Genomic DNA, 17,579 nt, shown 5'->3' with positions numbered 1-17,579 from the left:
TGAAAGCAGCTTCTTCAGTAGAAGGTACAGAAGAGCTTATCTGGTAAATCCTGTTTCCTGCACCAGAGTAGTAGGGGGATCAGAGTCTCTTTATTCTTGATGAGCTTTGTCATCAGTTTCGATGGAAGAAGGATCCTGCTGTAATTAAACTGCAGGTCCATTTATTCTGTTTTCGGCGTTGTTAGAAGACTTTACTCTGAACTGCTTTGTTTCCTGATTGACTCGCCCTTTGGGGCAGAATGCCTGGGTTGAAATGAAAGTGTAGGTTTCTCTGCTGCAGTGTTCAATCTGTCATCTCTCCTAAACTCCACACTAAGAAGCAGCCATTTAATTGGTCAGACCCCGGGGGTGATATTTTGGCACAGCTCCGTTGGTTAGAATTACTTTTCCCTGAACTTCATAGCAGATGCTGAGGTCCCTCTGCAGATATTTGTCATAGAATAGTTGAAACCAGGGAGTTTCTGAGAACATTTATAACTTGTGATTATTATGTATGTTTTTCAGTTGTTAACAGTTACCGCTTAAGAAAAAGAGCTCACTTATTGCTATTAGGAAGTGAAATCTCTCTCCTTTCCCCCTTATTCATATTATTATTTTAACAGTTTATGTTCCAAGACCCTCTGCTCTCTCGTTTCCTGTTATCATTTTGTTATGTTTCTCCTTCTACCTTGCTTGGGCTATGTAAGTCAGGAACAGCAGGCAAAGGTACACCCAGACCTGGGTGTGTCTGGTAGAGGTCGGTTTCTTTGATTTCTAGCGTGTCTTTATTTTACGTCTGCATTTGTTGTTTTCATGTTTATTTGTATTTACAGTTCGCATTGCAGCACCATTCCAATCCAAAACAACAGTCAAGGCATTGAAGCCTTCTGTGTCTTTTTAGTAAGAGATGGAAGTGACAGTCTTATTCCTCTTCCAGGCTCTCCTTTTCTGGTTTTGTCCTTCTATAATAACAATTTAAACCATTTTTATTTTCTTTTGTTTTTCAAGTAATCTCAGCAGACAAATAATTTTCTTCGGTCTTTCCTTCAAGGTATTGCTGTGGTTATATGTGTTTAAAATCCTTAATTTACTGATCATCCTGGAATCATAATTGTGCAGTTTCTGGCTTTTTTTTTTTTTTTTGAGACAGAGTCTCACTCTGTCACCCAGGGTGGAGTGCCGTGGTACAATATTGGCTCACCGCAACCTCGACCTCGCGGGTTCAAGCGATACTCCTGCTTCAGCCTCCCGAGTAGCTGGGACTACAGGCGTGCACCACCACATCCAGCTAACTTTTTGTATTTGTAGTAGAGATGGGGTTTCGCCATGTTGGCCAGGCTGGTCTCAAACTCCTGACCTCAGGTGATCCGCTGGCCTCAGCCTCCCAAAGTGCATTACAGGCGTTTACAGGCTCAGCGATTACAGGCGTGAGCCACCATGCCTTGCCAATTGTGCGATTTTAAGCATGAATTTCTGTCCTGTTTTTTTAAAAAAGCACTCTATTGCTGTTATTATTAGTTAATAATTCAACAAGTATGTGTTGATTACCTGGCATTAAAGCTGAGAATAAAGCTGTGAAATAGACTCACTCTTGTTTCCTGTTTCACTTTCCACACCCTAAATATAGAAGAAAAATAGTTTAAAAAGAATTATACAGGCTGGGCATGGTGGCTTATGCCTGTAATCCTAGGACTTAGTAAAGTAAAGTAAGTAAAACCCCATCTCTACTAAAAATACAAAAAATTAGCCAGGCATGGTGGCACGTGCCTATAATCCCAGCTACTCAGGAGGCTGAAGCATGAGAATTGCTTGAACTTGGGAGGTAGAGGTTGCAGTGAGCTGAGATCGTGCTACTGTACTTCAACCTGGGCGACAGAGCGAGACTCTGTCTCAAAAAAAGAAAAAAAAAAAGAATTATACAAATTGTTAGCCAGTTGATTAGATACAGTGCTGCTAGAATGCTCTTTCCCCCAGAATGTAATCATCATGAGATTCAAGGACCTTGCCTGTTGTTCCTCTTACGTTCCCCAGAGGTACTGGAGATTCATGCTAAATAGTCTGATAAATCAATTCTGGTTATAAGGAAGTGTATAAGATTCTATGAAGCAAGGCATGGTGGCTCACACCTATAATTCCAACCCTTTGGGAGGCTGAGGTGGGAGGATCACTTGAGCCTGGGAGATTGAGGCTGCAGTGAGCTGTGATCGCACCACTATGTCACCAGCCTGGGTGACAGAGTGAGACCTGTCTCAAAAAAAAAAAAAAAAAAAAAAAAAAAAAAGATGTTATGAGAGCACAGACAGGATCAGGAAAGGTTTCCCTGAGGAAATAAATGATGTAAATAAATGATAGGTAAGGGAGGTGAGGTGGCAAGAGTGCTCCACGCTGAGAGAATAGCTGAATAGCTGAATAGCTTGAGGGAGAGAGATTCCTAAAGCCAAAATAACCTTGGCGTGGAAGAACTGAAAGAATAGGGTAGAGTAAGGAGTAAGGCCCTGAGCACTAAGGATTTGCTTTCATTATTATTTACTAGTTACCCAGTGACAATACGTATTTTATTTTTTTTTTGAGATGGAGTCTCACTCTGTCTCTCAGGCTGGAGTGCAGTGGTGCGATCTCGGGTCACTGCAACCTCCGCCTCCCAGGTTCAAGCAATTCTCCTGCCTCAGCCCCGCACCCATCACCGTGCCTGGCTAATTTTTGTCTTTTTAGTGGTGACGAGGTTTCACTGGGATTAAAGGCATGAGCCACCACACCCGGCTGACAACACTTATTAAAAGGAAGGTAGGCCAGGTGCACTGGCTCATTGCCTGTAATCCCAGCACTTTGGGAGGCCCAGGTAGGAGGATTGCTTGAGGCTAGGAGTTCAAAGACCAGTCTGGGCAACATAGTGAGATCCTGTCTCTACAAAAAAAAAAAAAAAAAAAAAAAAAAAAAATTAGCTGGGCAAGGTGGTGGGGACTTATAGTCCTAGCTACTCAGGATGCTGAGGTGGGACGATCGCTCAATGCTGCAGTTTGCTATGATGGTGCCACTGCACTCCAGGCTGGGTGACAGAGACTTGTCTCAATAAATGAATGACTGAAATAGAGCATTAGTTGCAGTTGAGACAAGTCAGAAACTCCTCCTCAACTGGAGCAAAGGTGAGTAAGAAGAGAAACTGAAATACACCTTAAATATCAAAGGCTTTATCTTTAGAAAGTTGGGGGTCTATATCACTGGTACCCTGAACTTGTAGAAACTAGAAATGCAGATGATTTATGGGATGTATAAATTAAAGTTCTATAGTCCCAGGAATGGCTTTTCTATGTATTATACTTTGTACAAGGTGCTTAAGGTACTTTTGAATCCTACAAAAATCAGACCATTTTAATTCTGAGTTTTGTAGGATTACTGTGTTAAATAAGACAACAGATGCAAACATAACAACTAACTTGGCACATTTTAGGTGTCTTGTAATGTTTATACTTTGTTATCTTCTGAGAAAGGACTTCAGGAACCCCAAGTTCTGAATAACTCCCCCAATTTTCCCCTTGTCTGCCATCTGAAATAATAGCACAGAAGATTATGTCATGTCTAAAGCTTCAATCCTTTATTAAAGTATGACTTGGGGACTGAAGGAAAGAGGAGACTCCAGTGCTTGTTGTCTTTGATGTTACTGACATCTCAGTGTGAATGGAGGCTCTGGAAGCTGGTTTGGAGAGAGGCAAAGGCAAACATTTAATCCTCATGAACCCGTGCCTTATTATAATGATGGCTATTTACTGAATGTCTATTACTGCCCTCTGCTCTTGATGTAAGATTGAAAAGTCCAGTGAAGTTATGATCCCCCTTTATACTGAGCATCACCTCTATGTCCAGCCTGTGAGGTGTAGGAAATTTGTTCCTGTTACTCTGAAGCTCATAGTGGCAACTTACTCAAGCTCATTCATTTATTCAATGTTAGAGCCAGGATTTAAGGTTGGTCTGACTGATTTTAAAGCCAGAGTAAAACATATTTGGGAACAGCCTTTTTCCCCCCACCTTTCTCTCCAACTGTTCTGTCTTCTTAAACTTTAGCCCTAAAATAAAATTCTTACCTAGGAAATATGCATGTATCCATTACCCATATCCAAAGGACTGCCTTGGAGGATAGAAAATGTCTGTTAGTATTTAAAGCTCTGGAAGTGTTTTCCTCCCCTGAGTTCTGGCCTGTGAAATATTCCTTGTTTATGTCCAGCCCATGTACCATTTCAGCAGGGCTGTTTTTCCTAATTCAGACCTTGGGTTCTAAAGTTCTACCATATACATGTCTTCTCTGTGACTTAGGTATTCTGAATTCTTTTTTCTTTTCTTTTTTTTTCTTTTGAGATGGAGTCTTGTCGTGTCACCAGGCTGGAGTACAGTGATGTGATCTTGGCTCACTGCAACCTCTGCCTCCTGGGTTCAAGCAGTTATCCTGCCTTAGCCTCCTGAGTAGCTGGGACTATGGGTGCACGCCACTACACCCAGCTAATTTTTTGTATTTTTAATAGAGATGGGGTTTCACCATGTTGGTCAGACTGGTCTCGAACTCCTGGTCTCAGGTGATCCGCCCACCTTGGCCTCCCAAAGTGCTGGGATTACAGGTGTGAGCCACTGCACCTGTCCACTGAATTATTTATTTTAAAATAAATATCTCAGAAATAATCTCACTATCACAGAGAACATGCTTCATTGTCCCACCCCCAGCACATGAGACCAGTTAGTAGTATGGTTTACTCAGCAGGCTGCTTACTTACAAATGCAACAGTTGCCCTATTTTATGCTCATTGTGTTGTCACCAGCATTTTAAATCTTTACAAGTCAAGCTGGATACCTCAGGCAGGTTTACTGCAAAATTCCAGTAAACAGTTTCAAAGGATTTCAAGTTGCTTGCCAGACTAATTTATTTTAAAAGTAAGCAGCCTTCCAAGCTAAGAGATGATTTTAAATTTCAGGTGAGTTCTCAGGACATTGTGATTTTTAAAATTATGTTGTTGGTATACATCAGCTGTGTCAGGGCCTGTCCCACCAAGGGCCTTGGGTGGTAAGAAACCCAAGCTTTGGGTGACCAGAGAGAGGAGAGAGACCTTGGGCTTTCCAGCCAGCAGGGCCTATGAAACATGTAGGTCATTGGCATTTTATTTTATTTATTTTTTTGAGAGGGAGTCTCGCTCTTTTGCCCAGGCTGGAGTGCAGTGGCGCGATCTTGGCTCACTGCAACCTCTGCCTCGCGGGTTCAAGCGATACTTCTCCCTCAGCCTCCCGAGTAGCTGGGACCACAGGTGCTGGCCACCACACCACTAATTTTTGTGTTTTTAGTAGAGACGGGGTTTCACCATGTTGTCTAGGCTGGTCTTGAACTCCTGACCTCACGTGATCCGCCTGCCTTGGCTTCCCAGAGTGCTGGGATTGTAGGAGTGAGCCACCATCCCCAGCCATCATTTTAGAATTATACTTTTTAGCTGGGTGCAGTAAAAGAGAATCCTTTCTCAGCCTTCAGGTCTCATCTCAGGTATCAGGTAGTGACCTTTCGGTTCTTCACACACCAGCCCACTATGGCTTGAAGTTACCAAGTGAGAAAAGTAGCACGGTATGAATTGGAGAAGTGGTCAGGGTCTTTAACCATGTAAGAAGTGATTATTTTTATTCTAAAATGCAATAAGAGTCCATGAAAGAACTTTTTTTTTTTGAAGAGTTTTTAAACATTTTTATGTACAAAGAGTTAACATGGTTTCTTTCAGTGGGTAGATGCCTTGGATAATCCATCCAAGGAAGATCACTTCTAGGGACAAGCAACGTTAAAGAGCTTTAAGTGTGTGTTTTGAGGGGAGGAGGGGAGTGGGTGATGCCTTGTGGAGAAATAGTTGGATAGAGGCAAGAATTAAAGCTAGGAAACCTGTTAAGAGGCTGTTCTTTTACCCAAGAAGCCATTCTAGACTCTGGAAATTCAGTGGAGCACAAAGTCCCTGCCGTCATGGGATTTCTATTCCAGTTAGGTAAAGCAGTTAATAAGTAAGCAAATAATGTCAGCTAATACCAAATGTTATGGTGAAATTAGAAAATGACATTAAAAGGCTGGGTCTGGTAGCTTACGCCTGTAATCCCAGAGCTTTGGGAGGCTGAGGCAGGAGGATCCTTAAGAGTCCAGGAGTTCGAGCTTACAGTGAGCTGTGATCAAACCACTGCACTCCAGTGTGGAAAGAGACCCTATGTCTCACAAAAAAAAAAAAAAAAAAAGAAAAAAGAAAATTACATTAAAGCTGACGTTTGGATGACAAGAAGGAGCTAAACATAGGAAGTTCTAGGGAGACCAATCCAGGCAGAAGGAACAAACAACAAATCTAAAAGGCCTAAGGAGGGAAATGTGATTAATATATGAAAGACGATGATTTAGCCCATCAGCAGGGGCAGGGAAGATGAAGGTAGGAATTTGTGAATCTTTGATTTAAGAAAAGTGTTTTTAATTTTTTTTTTTTTGCTTTTGTTTTTGAGAGAGAGTCTTGCTCTGTCACCCAGGCTGGAGTGCAGTGGCATGATCTCAGCTCACTGCAACCTCTGCATTCCAGGTTCAAGTGATTCTCCTATCTCAGCCTCCCAAGTAGCTGGGACTACAGGTGCCTGTCACCATGCCTGGCAAATTTTTTGTATTTTTAGTAGAGATGGGGTTTCACCATGTTGGCTAGGCTGGTCTTGAATTCCTGACCTCAAGTGATCCACCTGCCTTGGCCTCCCAAAGTGCTGGGATTACAGGCCTGAGCCACTGCGCCCCGCCAAGAAAGGTATTTAAAGCAACCTGAGGTATGGGTGGAGAGGGAGGCCCAAGACAGCCTGGACACTCACAACATTTAAGAACAAAGGGAGGGTTAAGAAGCAGCAAAAAGGCTTTGAGGTAGGAGGAAAGCCACGGGTGCAGAGTGCTGGAAGCTAAGAGATGTTTAAAGGGGGAGAGTCGCTTGTGTCCAGCATTGCTGAAAGATTAAGATGAGGATAGAGAAGTGTCAATTAGATCTGGCCACTTGGAATTCCTTGGTGATCTTGAAGAGATTAGGAATAGTGGTTGGCTCAAGATAGATTGGAGAAAGTTTAAGAGTGAATTAGAGGTTAAGAAAGTGGAGTCGGCCGGGCGTGGTGGCTCACACCTATAATCCCAGCACTTTGGGAGGCCGAGGTGGGCGGATCACCTGAGGTCGAGAGTTTGAGACCAGTCTGACCAACATGGAGAAACCCCCTCTCTACTAAAAATGCAAAATTAGCCGGGCATGGTGGTGTATGCCTGTAATCCCAGCGACTCGGGAGGCTGAGGCAGGAGAATTGCTTGAACCCGGGAGGCAGAAGTTTCGGTGAGCCGAGATCGTGCCATTGCACTCCAGCCTGGGCAACAAGAGTGAAACTCCGTCTCAAAAAAAAAAAAAAAAAAAAAAGTGGAGTCAAATATTTGGAGGAATTTGATTTTAGAGGAGATCACAGAAAAAGAGCTTTACTGGGGAGGGAGAGAATGCGTGGTCAAAATGGTTTTTTTTTAATTTTTTGGGTTTTTTTTTTACAAATTACAAATATTTGACTAGGTGCTTTAAAAAAATCTGTCATTGGCTGGGCGCGGTGGCTCGCGCCTGTAATTCCAGCACTTTGGGAGGCCGAAGTGGGTGGATCACGAGGTCAGGAGATCGAGACCATCCTGCCCAACATGGTGAAACCCCATCTCTACTAAAAATACAAAAATTAGCTGGGCGTGGTGGTGCGTGCCTGTAATCCCAGCTACTCAGGAGGCTAAGGCACAAGAACTGCTTGAACCCAGCAGGCGGAGTTTGCAGTGAGCCAAGATCACGCCACTGCACTCCAGCCTGGTGATGGAGCGAGACTGCGTCTCAAAAAAAGAAAAAAAAAAAGAAAAAATCTGTCATATAGACCAGGTGCAGGGGCCGATGCCTGTAATCCTAGCACTTTGGGAGGCTGAGGTGGGTGAATTGCTTGAGCCCAGGAGTTCAAGATAAGCCTGGGCAGCTTGATGAAACCCCGTCTCGACAAAAAAATACAAAAAATTAGGTGTGGTGGTGCGCGCGCCTGTAGTCCCAGTGACTCGGCATGCTGTGGCAGGAGGATCAGGTAAGCCTGGGAGGTCCAGGCTACAGTGAGCCATGGTCGCATCACTGTAGTCCAGCCTGAGCAACAGAGTGAGAGACCCTGTCTCAACAAAACAAAACAAAACAAAAACATAAAAACTTTTAATTCAAGTGTAACTAGAGAAGCATACAAATTATAAGTATACAGTTCGATGAATTTTTACAAAGCCAACATATCTACATAATCAGCATTCAGATTAGGAAACAGAATGTTATCAGAAGCCCCTTGGGCTGCCTTCCATCTATAATCCTGCCTCACAGGATGACCACTATCCTGATTTTGAACACCATAGTTTGCCTGTTTTTGAATTTTATGTAAAACGAATCATTTCCCATGTATTCATTTGTGCCTGCTTCTTTTGTTCAACTTAAGATTCGTCTGTACTATTGCATGTATCAGTTGTTTGTTTTTTCTCATTGCTCTGTAAACATATCATAATTCTACTGTTGATGGACACTTCAGTTGTTTTCAGCTTGAGGCTATTACAGTAGGGCTTCCATGGATATTCCTGTAAACTGTTTCGGTGAATATAAATTTCTCTTGGGTATATGCCTAGATGTAGAATTGCAAAGCCGTGGAAAGAGATGTGTGTGTGCATGTACACACATACACACACACACACACACACAATTTCCAAATTGGTTGCAGTGATTTACACTTCCACCACCAATATTAGAGTTCCAGTTGCTCTTTTTCCTTTTTTTTTTTTTTTTTGAGACAGAGTTTTGCTCTGTCATCTAGGCAGGAGTGCGATGGTACGATCTGGGCTCACTGCAACCTCTGCCTCCCAAGTTCAAGTGATTGTCCTGCCTCAGCTTCCTGAATAGCTGGGATTACAGGCGTGTGCCACCACGCCTGGCTAAGTTTTTGTATTTTTAGTAGAGACGGGGTTTCACCATGTTGTCCAGGCTGGTCTCGAACTCCCGACCTTAGCTGATCTGCCTGCCTGGGATTACAGGTGTGAGCCACCACGCCCGGCTGCTCCAGTTGCTCTTTACAACATTTGCTAGTATCTCTTTTCCATTTTAGCTATTCCAGTGGTGGTAACACTTGGTGGTCGTAATTTGTACTTCCATTATGACAAGAGTTTTTAACATCTGGGAGATTCTGGAGCATACCTGTATGATGATAGGAAAGTTCCTGTAGAGATGGAAAGCAAAAGCCAGAGGGGATGGGCCACAGGGTAGACAGATTGATTTTTTAAATTAAATCGGGACTACATTTCAAGAGGGTGGGCTTCAAGGTCTAAGTGACCAAGGTTCAAATCTTGGCTTTGCTATCCTCTAGCTGTGACCTTTAACAAGTTACTTTACTTCTCCGAACCCTTTTTTCTCACCTGAAAATGGGAAGAACTAATCTACCTTGCCAGAACTATGAGGATCACATGCGATAACACTAGGTAAAAGTACCTATCTCGGTGCCTGGCAAATAAACATTCTTCCAGCAGAGAGTAGCTACTTTCTTCTTTACTTCTCAAAATATGTAATTACTTATCAGTTATTTTAGAGACTTAGCCTAAGCCCTAATGATAGGCTTTTCACAGAATTTCCTTTCAAAACCATTGCAATTGTACTTTAATTGCTTTTTAATGATAATATACAAGATGAAGCTAAGTCCATTCTGTACTAATGATTCGTAACGTGGGATACTTTTCTTTATGCACTAACAACATAGATAGATGCTTTTAACCATTCCAGAAATATGTTAGTGACAGTAGATGTACCACCCTCAACAAACCGGACATGATTCTGTAAGGCTTGCTTTCCAGCCCTTTTCTGATTTGCCATGTCAGAAAGGCATTTCTTTAAGGTTTGGGGGCATTTTATTTAGGTATTTTAAAAGGATTTTTGTAAACCGTTATACAATGGGTGCACCATAAGTGTGTTGATTCCAAGATGTAGCTGTCTGTGCTTTTGTGTAAAGCCTGTTGTTGCAGAACTACCTTGGTGCACAGAGCAGTTAATTAAAATCAGAATAGATTGGATGAGAACCTTGGGGATTTTTTTACTGCCTTAGCTTTTTGCTGGTTTTGGAGTTACATTGCAAACCAGCATGGCCCTTTTACTCCTCTCTCCCCTTCTTGGGAAGACTCATGACAACCACTGATCTACTTTAAATTATTTGCCTTGGGCAGGTGAACAAGCGGAGAAGTGTTTTAAAATTACTTAGGAATCTAGGACTTTGTAGGTTGAAATCACATTATCTACTCTCTTGCCTCTAACTATGACTGTACCAAGCCTACCTGGAATAGGTAATTTGTTTTATTCTGTTATTAACACTGTTATTTTCCTGTTCAGCAGGGCTAAGTCTCCCAAGAAATACTAGCATACCTATCAAGCTGACAAAATCCTACATGCTAGCTAGCCATTCTTGCCTCATATCACAGGGTTCTTCCACAGGGAATAGTAAATGTTCTTACTCACTACTGGCCCTACATCTCCCATTTTTCTCCCCTTTAGGGAAAGTGGAAGAGGAGACCCTAGTAGGCTTCAAGCAAGCTCTGTAGGACAGCAGTTAGACACTGTTTTTGAGGATTAAATTGCCAAGTCTGTCTTTTAAGAAGAGGGTGAGGGGAGTTTGGGAAGGAATGTTCAAGCCCTGAGTGAAGATCTGATCATTTTCTTTCAACATCAGAAAGAGGTTTGTAGATAAGAGAGAAATTTTTTCAGTTTTCACCTTAGGGAGAATTCTTTCTACACCTCACAATCAGTTCCACTTTCAGTCCTTTAATAGCAATATCAAATGCCATGTATGTATATCTATCTATTTAGGGATGAGGAATGAAAAATGTATTCCCAAGAGAAAAGTATTTTAGCTTGTATAGTGTTGTTACAAACTCTTTCCTTCCACCCTCTGATATAACCCTGAACGTAGTTGTTATTTAGGGTTAGGGCTTTCCAGTTTGGCAGGAGAGTACTTCTAACTGACCACATTAGGACATGGTTTTTTTTGTTTGTTTGTTTCAATACCTGTCAGAGTGGCCAGGCGTGATGGCTTATGCCTGTAATTCCAGCACTTTGGGAGGCTGAGGCAGGCATATCTCACCTGAGGTCAGGAGTTCAAGACCAGCCTGGCCAACATGGTGAAACCGCATCTCTACTAAAAATACAAAATTAGCCAGGTGTAGTGATGCACACCTGTAGTCCCAACACTAGCCTGGGTGATAAGAGTGAAACTCCATCTCAAAAAAAAATAATAATAAAAAAGAAAAAAGTAAAAAGAGAGAGAGAGAGAGAGAGAGAGAAAGAGAGGGAGAGGGAGAGAGTAAAAGCCTAGTCGGCTGACTTTGGCAAACCTGTTCTGTTAGACTGAGCAGGTCTAAGGTATGTTAGCATTGGAGAATTTTGCCACTACCTGCTCTTTCCTGTAATAACCCCCTTCCCCACATATGTATATTCCTAGCATAAGACTTCATTCTCCATCTAAACTTGGAGACTATGGGATAACAGAATGGCAACTTTTTTTTTTTTTTTTTTGAGATGGAGTCTCGCTCTGTTGCCCAGGCTGGAGTGCAGTGGTGCAATCTTGGCTCACTGCAACCTCCGCCTGTCGGGTTCAAGTGATTCTCCTGCCTCAGCCTCCTAAGTAGCGGGACTACAGGCGCCCGCCACCACGCCCAGCTAATTTTTTTTTTTTTTTTTGAGACGGAGTCTCGCTCTGTCGCCCAGGCTGGAGTGCAGTGGCCGGATCTCAGCTCACTGCAAGCTCCGCCTCCCGGGTTTACGCCATTCTCCTGCCTCAGCCTCCTGAGTAGCTGGGACTACAGGCGCCCGCCACCTCGCCCGGCTAGTTTTTTTTTTTTATTTTTTAGTAGAGACAGGGTTTCACCATGTTAGCCAGGATGGTCTCGATCTCCTGACCTCGTGATCTGCCCGTCTCGGCCTCCCAAAGTGCTGGGATTACAGGCTTGAGCCACCACGCCCGGCCTCTAATTTTTGTATTTTTAGTAGAGACGAGGTTTCACCATGTTAGCTGGGATTGGTCTTGCTCTCCTGACCATGTGATTCGCCCACCTTGGCCTCACAAAGTGCTGAGATTACAGGCCTGAGCCACCACGCCAGGCAGCCTCCTTTTTAAAATTAGCCAAATACTTGAATAGGCTGATAGCTCTTCTTTCAGAGATGTTCAGAAGAGGCACTTAAGGTTAGAACCAAAGTTAAGAGAATAAAAATAGTATGGAGGAAGATGGGTTCTCTTGACTCCAGCTAAAGAAGAGTTTTCTTCTGTCTTGTATCAAGATGTTCAGGTTGAGTTATATGCCTTTCAAGGCCCCAGATCCCCTCGGGACAAGGACCTAGTCGAAATCACTTTTGGTGTTTCCAGTACCCACAATATAGCTTAGGAAGCTGGTGCTTCCTAAGCGCTTGTTAAAGTACATGGATTTTTGCCGGGCATGGTGGCTCACGCTTGTAATCTCAGCACTTTGGGAGGCCAAGGCAGGTGGATCACCTGAAGTCAGGAGTGCGAGATGAGGCTGGCCAACATGGCGAAACCCCATCTCTACTAAAAATACAAAAATTAGCTGGGTGTGGTAGCTCCCTGTTGTCCCAGCTACTCGGGAGGCTGAGGCAGGAGAATCACTTCAACATGGGAGGTGGCGGTTGCAGTGAGCCAAGATCGTGCCATTGCACTCCAGCCTGGGTGACAGAGTGAAACTCTGTCTCAAGAAAAAAAAGAAAGAAAAAAAAAAGTACATGGATTTAAACAATATACAACTTTCTAGTTTTTCCTACTGATTGTGCCTTACCAGGTGGGTCTGCCCATTTTGTGCAAAGTCCTTGTAGGAAAAATTTACAACCTGTAGATTCCTTGTGTGGAACAAAAGTTTACTTTTTTCTTGTGGCTAAATCTATCTCCCCTTTCCTTTTTAATTTTTTTAATTTTTGAGACAGAAACTTGCCTAGACTGTGGTGCCTAGACTGGAGTGTGCTATGGCACAATCATAGCTCACTACATCCTCCTGGACTCAAGTGATCCTCTGTCCTCTCACATAGCTGGGACTACAGGTGCGTGCCACCATGCCCAGCTAATTTTTATTATTATTTTTTATTTTTTATTTTTTTGAGACAGAATCTTGCTCTGTCACCCAGGCTGCAGTGCAGTGACATGATCTCGGCTCACTGCAAGCTCTGCTTCCTGGGTTCACGCCATTCTCCTGCCTCAGCCTCCTGAGTAGTTAGGACTACAGGTGCCCGCCACCACACCCGGCTAATTTTTTGTATTTTTTTTAGTAGAGACGGGGTTTCACTGTGTTAGCCAGGATGGTCTCTATCTCCTGACTTCATGATCCGCCCGCCTTGGCCTCCCAAAGTGCTGGGATTACAGGTGTGAGCCACCACGGCCGGCCTATTATTATTGTTTTTTATAGAGATGGAGTCTCAGTGTCTTGCCCAGGTTGATCATGAATTCCTGGCCTCAAGCGATCCTCCTGCCTTGGCCTCCCAACATGCTGGGATTATAGATGTGAGCCACTGTGCCTAGCCCCTTTCCTGTTTATTTCGTACTTCCACTTTTCTATTGCTAATACTATAAACGTATATTTGGTTACACCTGCCTTCACCTCTGTCCCACTGTCTGGTGAATGAAGTGACTTTTATCCTGCCTGGGAATAGACCTACCCCCTAATCCTGATCACATGATGACTTCTTTTTCCTATTTATTTATTTATTTTTGAGACGGCATTTTGCTCAAAATGCCCAGGCTGAAGTGCAGTGGCTCACTGCAACTTCACCTCCCGGGTTCAAGTGATTCTCCTGTCTCAGCTTCCTGAGTAGCTTGGATTACAGGTGCGTGCCACCACACCCGGGTAATTTTGTATTTTTAGTGGAGATGGGGTTTCACCATGCTGGCCAGGCTGGTCTCGAACTCCTGACCTCAGGTGATCTGCCCACCTCGGCCTCCCAAAGTGCTGGGATTACAGGCATGAGCCACCGCGCCCAGCCGGATCACTTCTTTTTCTACTCCAGCCTTTACTCCTACTCCCATTTATTGCCAGCTTCACTTCCTCTACAGTCTCTTAATCTTTTGGGGACTTCTCAGCAGTTTGTGAATATGTCTACATTTATCCTGGTGACACCAGATCTTCTTTAGCAACTGCCTTCTCTCTTCCTTTCACTTTATAGTCAAGTTTCTTGAAATAATAATTTATCCTTGGAATTGTGTGAATTCTTACTCTCACTTTCCAACCTATGATTATCAGCTTCTTTCTTCCTAAACTGCTTAGGCAGAGAACACATATGGACACTTTCCTAAACCTTAGTCCATTGGGCATTTTGCATTCTTCCTTGTATTCTGTTCTCTGAGACATTTGACAGCGTTGACAATTTCTTCTTGAAACTAAAAACACTCTCCAGTTCCACCTTCTCTGAGCATTCTTTTTTCCTCTGTGCTGCTGTGGGCTTTCCCCTGCTGCCTTGTAGATGTGGTTTTCCCGTGCCGCCTTCTCTTCTGACCCAGACCATCTAATCAGTCTCCGGCCCCACTCTGGCTTTACGTACTTCGGGTGGGCCACGTGTTCCCAAACCTTTATCTTCAGCCCAAACATGTATTGTATTTACCCCTGGCTAAATACAAAAATTAGCCAGGCATGGTAGCAGGCGCCTGTAATTCCAGCTACTCGGGAGGCTGAGGCAGGAGAATCACTTGAACCTGGGAGGCAGAGGTTACAGTGAGCTGAGCTCCCGCCTCTGCACTCCAGCCTGGGCGACAGAATGAGACTCCATCCCAAAAAAAAGTTAGTGAATTGTCTACAACCTTGTCCTCTTTGCAGGGGACAAGCCTGGAAAGCCACATGGTAATTGTTGTGAAATCTGTAGGTTTATTAGGTTTATTTTGTACCTTTGCCTTCCCAGAAAAATTGTAGTTAAAAGCATTGTTATAATGCAGATAACAACAACTAATGTTTATATAGTGCTTTATAGCATACAGACTGTCCAGATGAGAAAAATGAAGTACAGAAAGTCTATTACTTGTTAGAGGTAGATAACACAGCCTTTAAGTAGTAGAGCAGGACTTAGGACTGAGGCCTTCTTATTCCAGATTCTATATTCTTTTTATTATTACACACTGTCTCAGATTTGTCTATCAACATGTGATTTAAAGAATTACAAAATTTGGCAGGGCATGGTGACTTACACCTGTAATGCCAGCACTTTGGGAGGCCGAGGCAGGTGGATCACTTGAGGTCAGGAGCTTGAGACCAGCCTGGGCAGTATGACAAAACCCAGTCTCTACTAAAAATACAAAAATTGGCCAGGTGCGGTGGCTCACAACTGTAATCCCAGCACTTTAGGAGGCCAAGTTGGGTGGATCATGAGGTCAGGAGATCGAGACCATCCTGGCTAACATGGTGAAACCCCCATCTCTACTAAAAATACAAAAAATTAGCCAGGCATGGTGGCGGGCGCCTGTAGTCCCAGCTACTTGGGAGGCTGAGGCAGGAGAATGATGTGAACCCGGGAGGTGGAGCTTGCAGTGAGCCGAGATTGCACCACTGCACTCAAGGCTGGGTGACAGAGCAAGACTCCATCTCAAAAAAAAAAAAAAAAAAAAAATTAGCTGGGCATGATGACACATGCCTGTAATCCCAGCTATTCAGGAAGCTGAGGCAGGAGAATCACTTGAACCTGGGAGGCAGCAGTTGCAGTGAGCTGAGATTATACCACTCCACTCCAGCCTGGGTGACTGAGTGAGACCCTGTCTCAAAAAAAAAAAAAAAAAAAAAAAATTACAAAATATCTATTTCAGAGGGCTATTCCTCCTCTGTTATCTCCATTCTCTTGCCAACAAAGAGGTCATTTACTTTATCATACACACACTCTGTGAAGAACTCTTTACTTCATTATTCCATGTGAACTGTTAATTGCAAGTAAAGGCCAGATTACTTGCAATTCTTCTTCTGGGAAGTTAAGTTCCTGGGAACTAAGTTCCTCTTCTGGGAACTTAGAACCCTCAAACAGGTTATATCGAGTCAAGAGAGAAATGTTCTTGATGTGCTGAAGACTGAACAAATGTGTGATTAGTGAAGACTTAGATATTGGATATGATTCATTCATTTGCTGGTTCTTGTTGAGCTACCTGTCTAACTGGGCACTGTTAGACTATCACAATCCCTGTTGTGGTCGGGGTCAGAGGCAAGTTGGGGAGACAGGTGTTAACCAGGGACCCCTGCAGGGGAGAGAATTATATCACAGGTGCAGTGGAAGCAGTGTTGGAAAGCTAAAAAGGACCTAGAGAAGTGAAGAGGTCTAAGGTTATGAGCTATTTGACCTAGGAAGTTACTTCCCCTTGCTGGTTCTCATTCTTTTTTCCTCTATAAAATGACCCAGGTTGAATCAGTTGGCTTCTTAGTTCCTTCCACATTATGAAAGTGCCTTTGTTAAAACAATGAGTCAGGAGGCAGCAGAGCATTCTATTGTGCGAACTGATTATCAAATAATAACACTAAATGTTTCGTTTATTATCTCTGTAAGCAAAGAGTTCAGGCTCAATGTGTCTACATTGGCTGCTTTAGTCGACTGAGAAAAACACTCATATCTCACATCAATGCTTGGCATTTCAGTGGGCCCTCTTACAATTGTTGGGTTATTCTGACATTTGAGGGATTCAATCCAGATCTTCTTTGTTTTCTGATCATAGAAATCATCACCCCTTTGTCCCCAGTACCTGCATTTGATATGTAAAATGGGAGTAATAAACCAACACTTCTTTTTTTTTTTTTTTTGGAGACAGGGTCTCACTTTGTCACCCAGGCTGGAGTGTAGTGGTGCAGTGGCACAATCTCAGCTCACTGCCACCTCTGCCTCTCAGGCTTAAGTGATCCTCATATCTCAGCCTCCTGAGTTGCTGGATTACAGGTGTGTGCCACTACCCCTGGCTAATTTTTGTATTTTTTTGTAGAGATGGGATTTTGCCATGTTGGCCAGACTGGTCTTGAACTCCTGAGATCGAGCGATCCTCCCACCTTGGCTTCTCAAAGTGCTGGGATTATAGGCGTAAGCCACCATACCTGGCCAACACTTCTTTTTTTTTTTTTTTTGAGATGGAGTTTCACTCTTGTCACCCAGGCTGGAGTGCAGTGGCGTAATCTCCCGTCACTGCAACCTCCGCCTCCTGGGTTCAAGCCATTCTCCTCCCTCAGCCTTCTGAGTAACTGGGATTTCAGACATGTGCCACCACACCTGGCTAATTTTGTATTTTTAGTAGAGATGGAGTTTCTCCATGTTGGTCAGGCTGGTCTCAAACTCCTGACCTCAGGTTATCCGCTCGCCTCAGTCTCCCAAAGTGCTGAGATTAACAGGCGTGAGCCACCACACCTGGCTCTGAACACTTCTTAATAAACCTACAGAGGCTCTGATTCAGGAAGGAAGCAAATATTTGTTGAGCTTCTGCTACGTGGACAATAGTGCTAGGGAACAGTACGGTACATAATGAAAGAATATTCCCTGCCCTTGGAGGAATTTATGGCTTAGTAATAG

The 17,579-nt window shown here is 43.5% G+C and overlaps 1 protein-coding gene across 3 annotated transcripts in view; it reads left to right on the top strand.

The window, feature by feature from the left end:
- The window catches only part of RFFL (ring finger and FYVE like domain containing E3 ubiquitin protein ligase), an 81,046-nt gene that overhangs the window by 45,113 nt on the left and 18,354 nt on the right, over positions 1 to 17,579 (top strand). The gene's annotated exons all lie outside the window — the stretch shown is intronic.

Source organism: Macaca thibetana, chromosome 16 (assembly GCF_024542745.1).
Source record: "Macaca thibetana thibetana isolate TM-01 chromosome 16, ASM2454274v1, whole genome shotgun sequence".
Classification (NCBI taxonomy): domain Eukaryota; kingdom Metazoa; phylum Chordata; class Mammalia; order Primates; family Cercopithecidae; genus Macaca; species Macaca thibetana.
The sequence above is the reverse complement of the archived record's forward strand: the minus strand, read 5'-3'. Positions and strand labels throughout refer to the sequence as shown.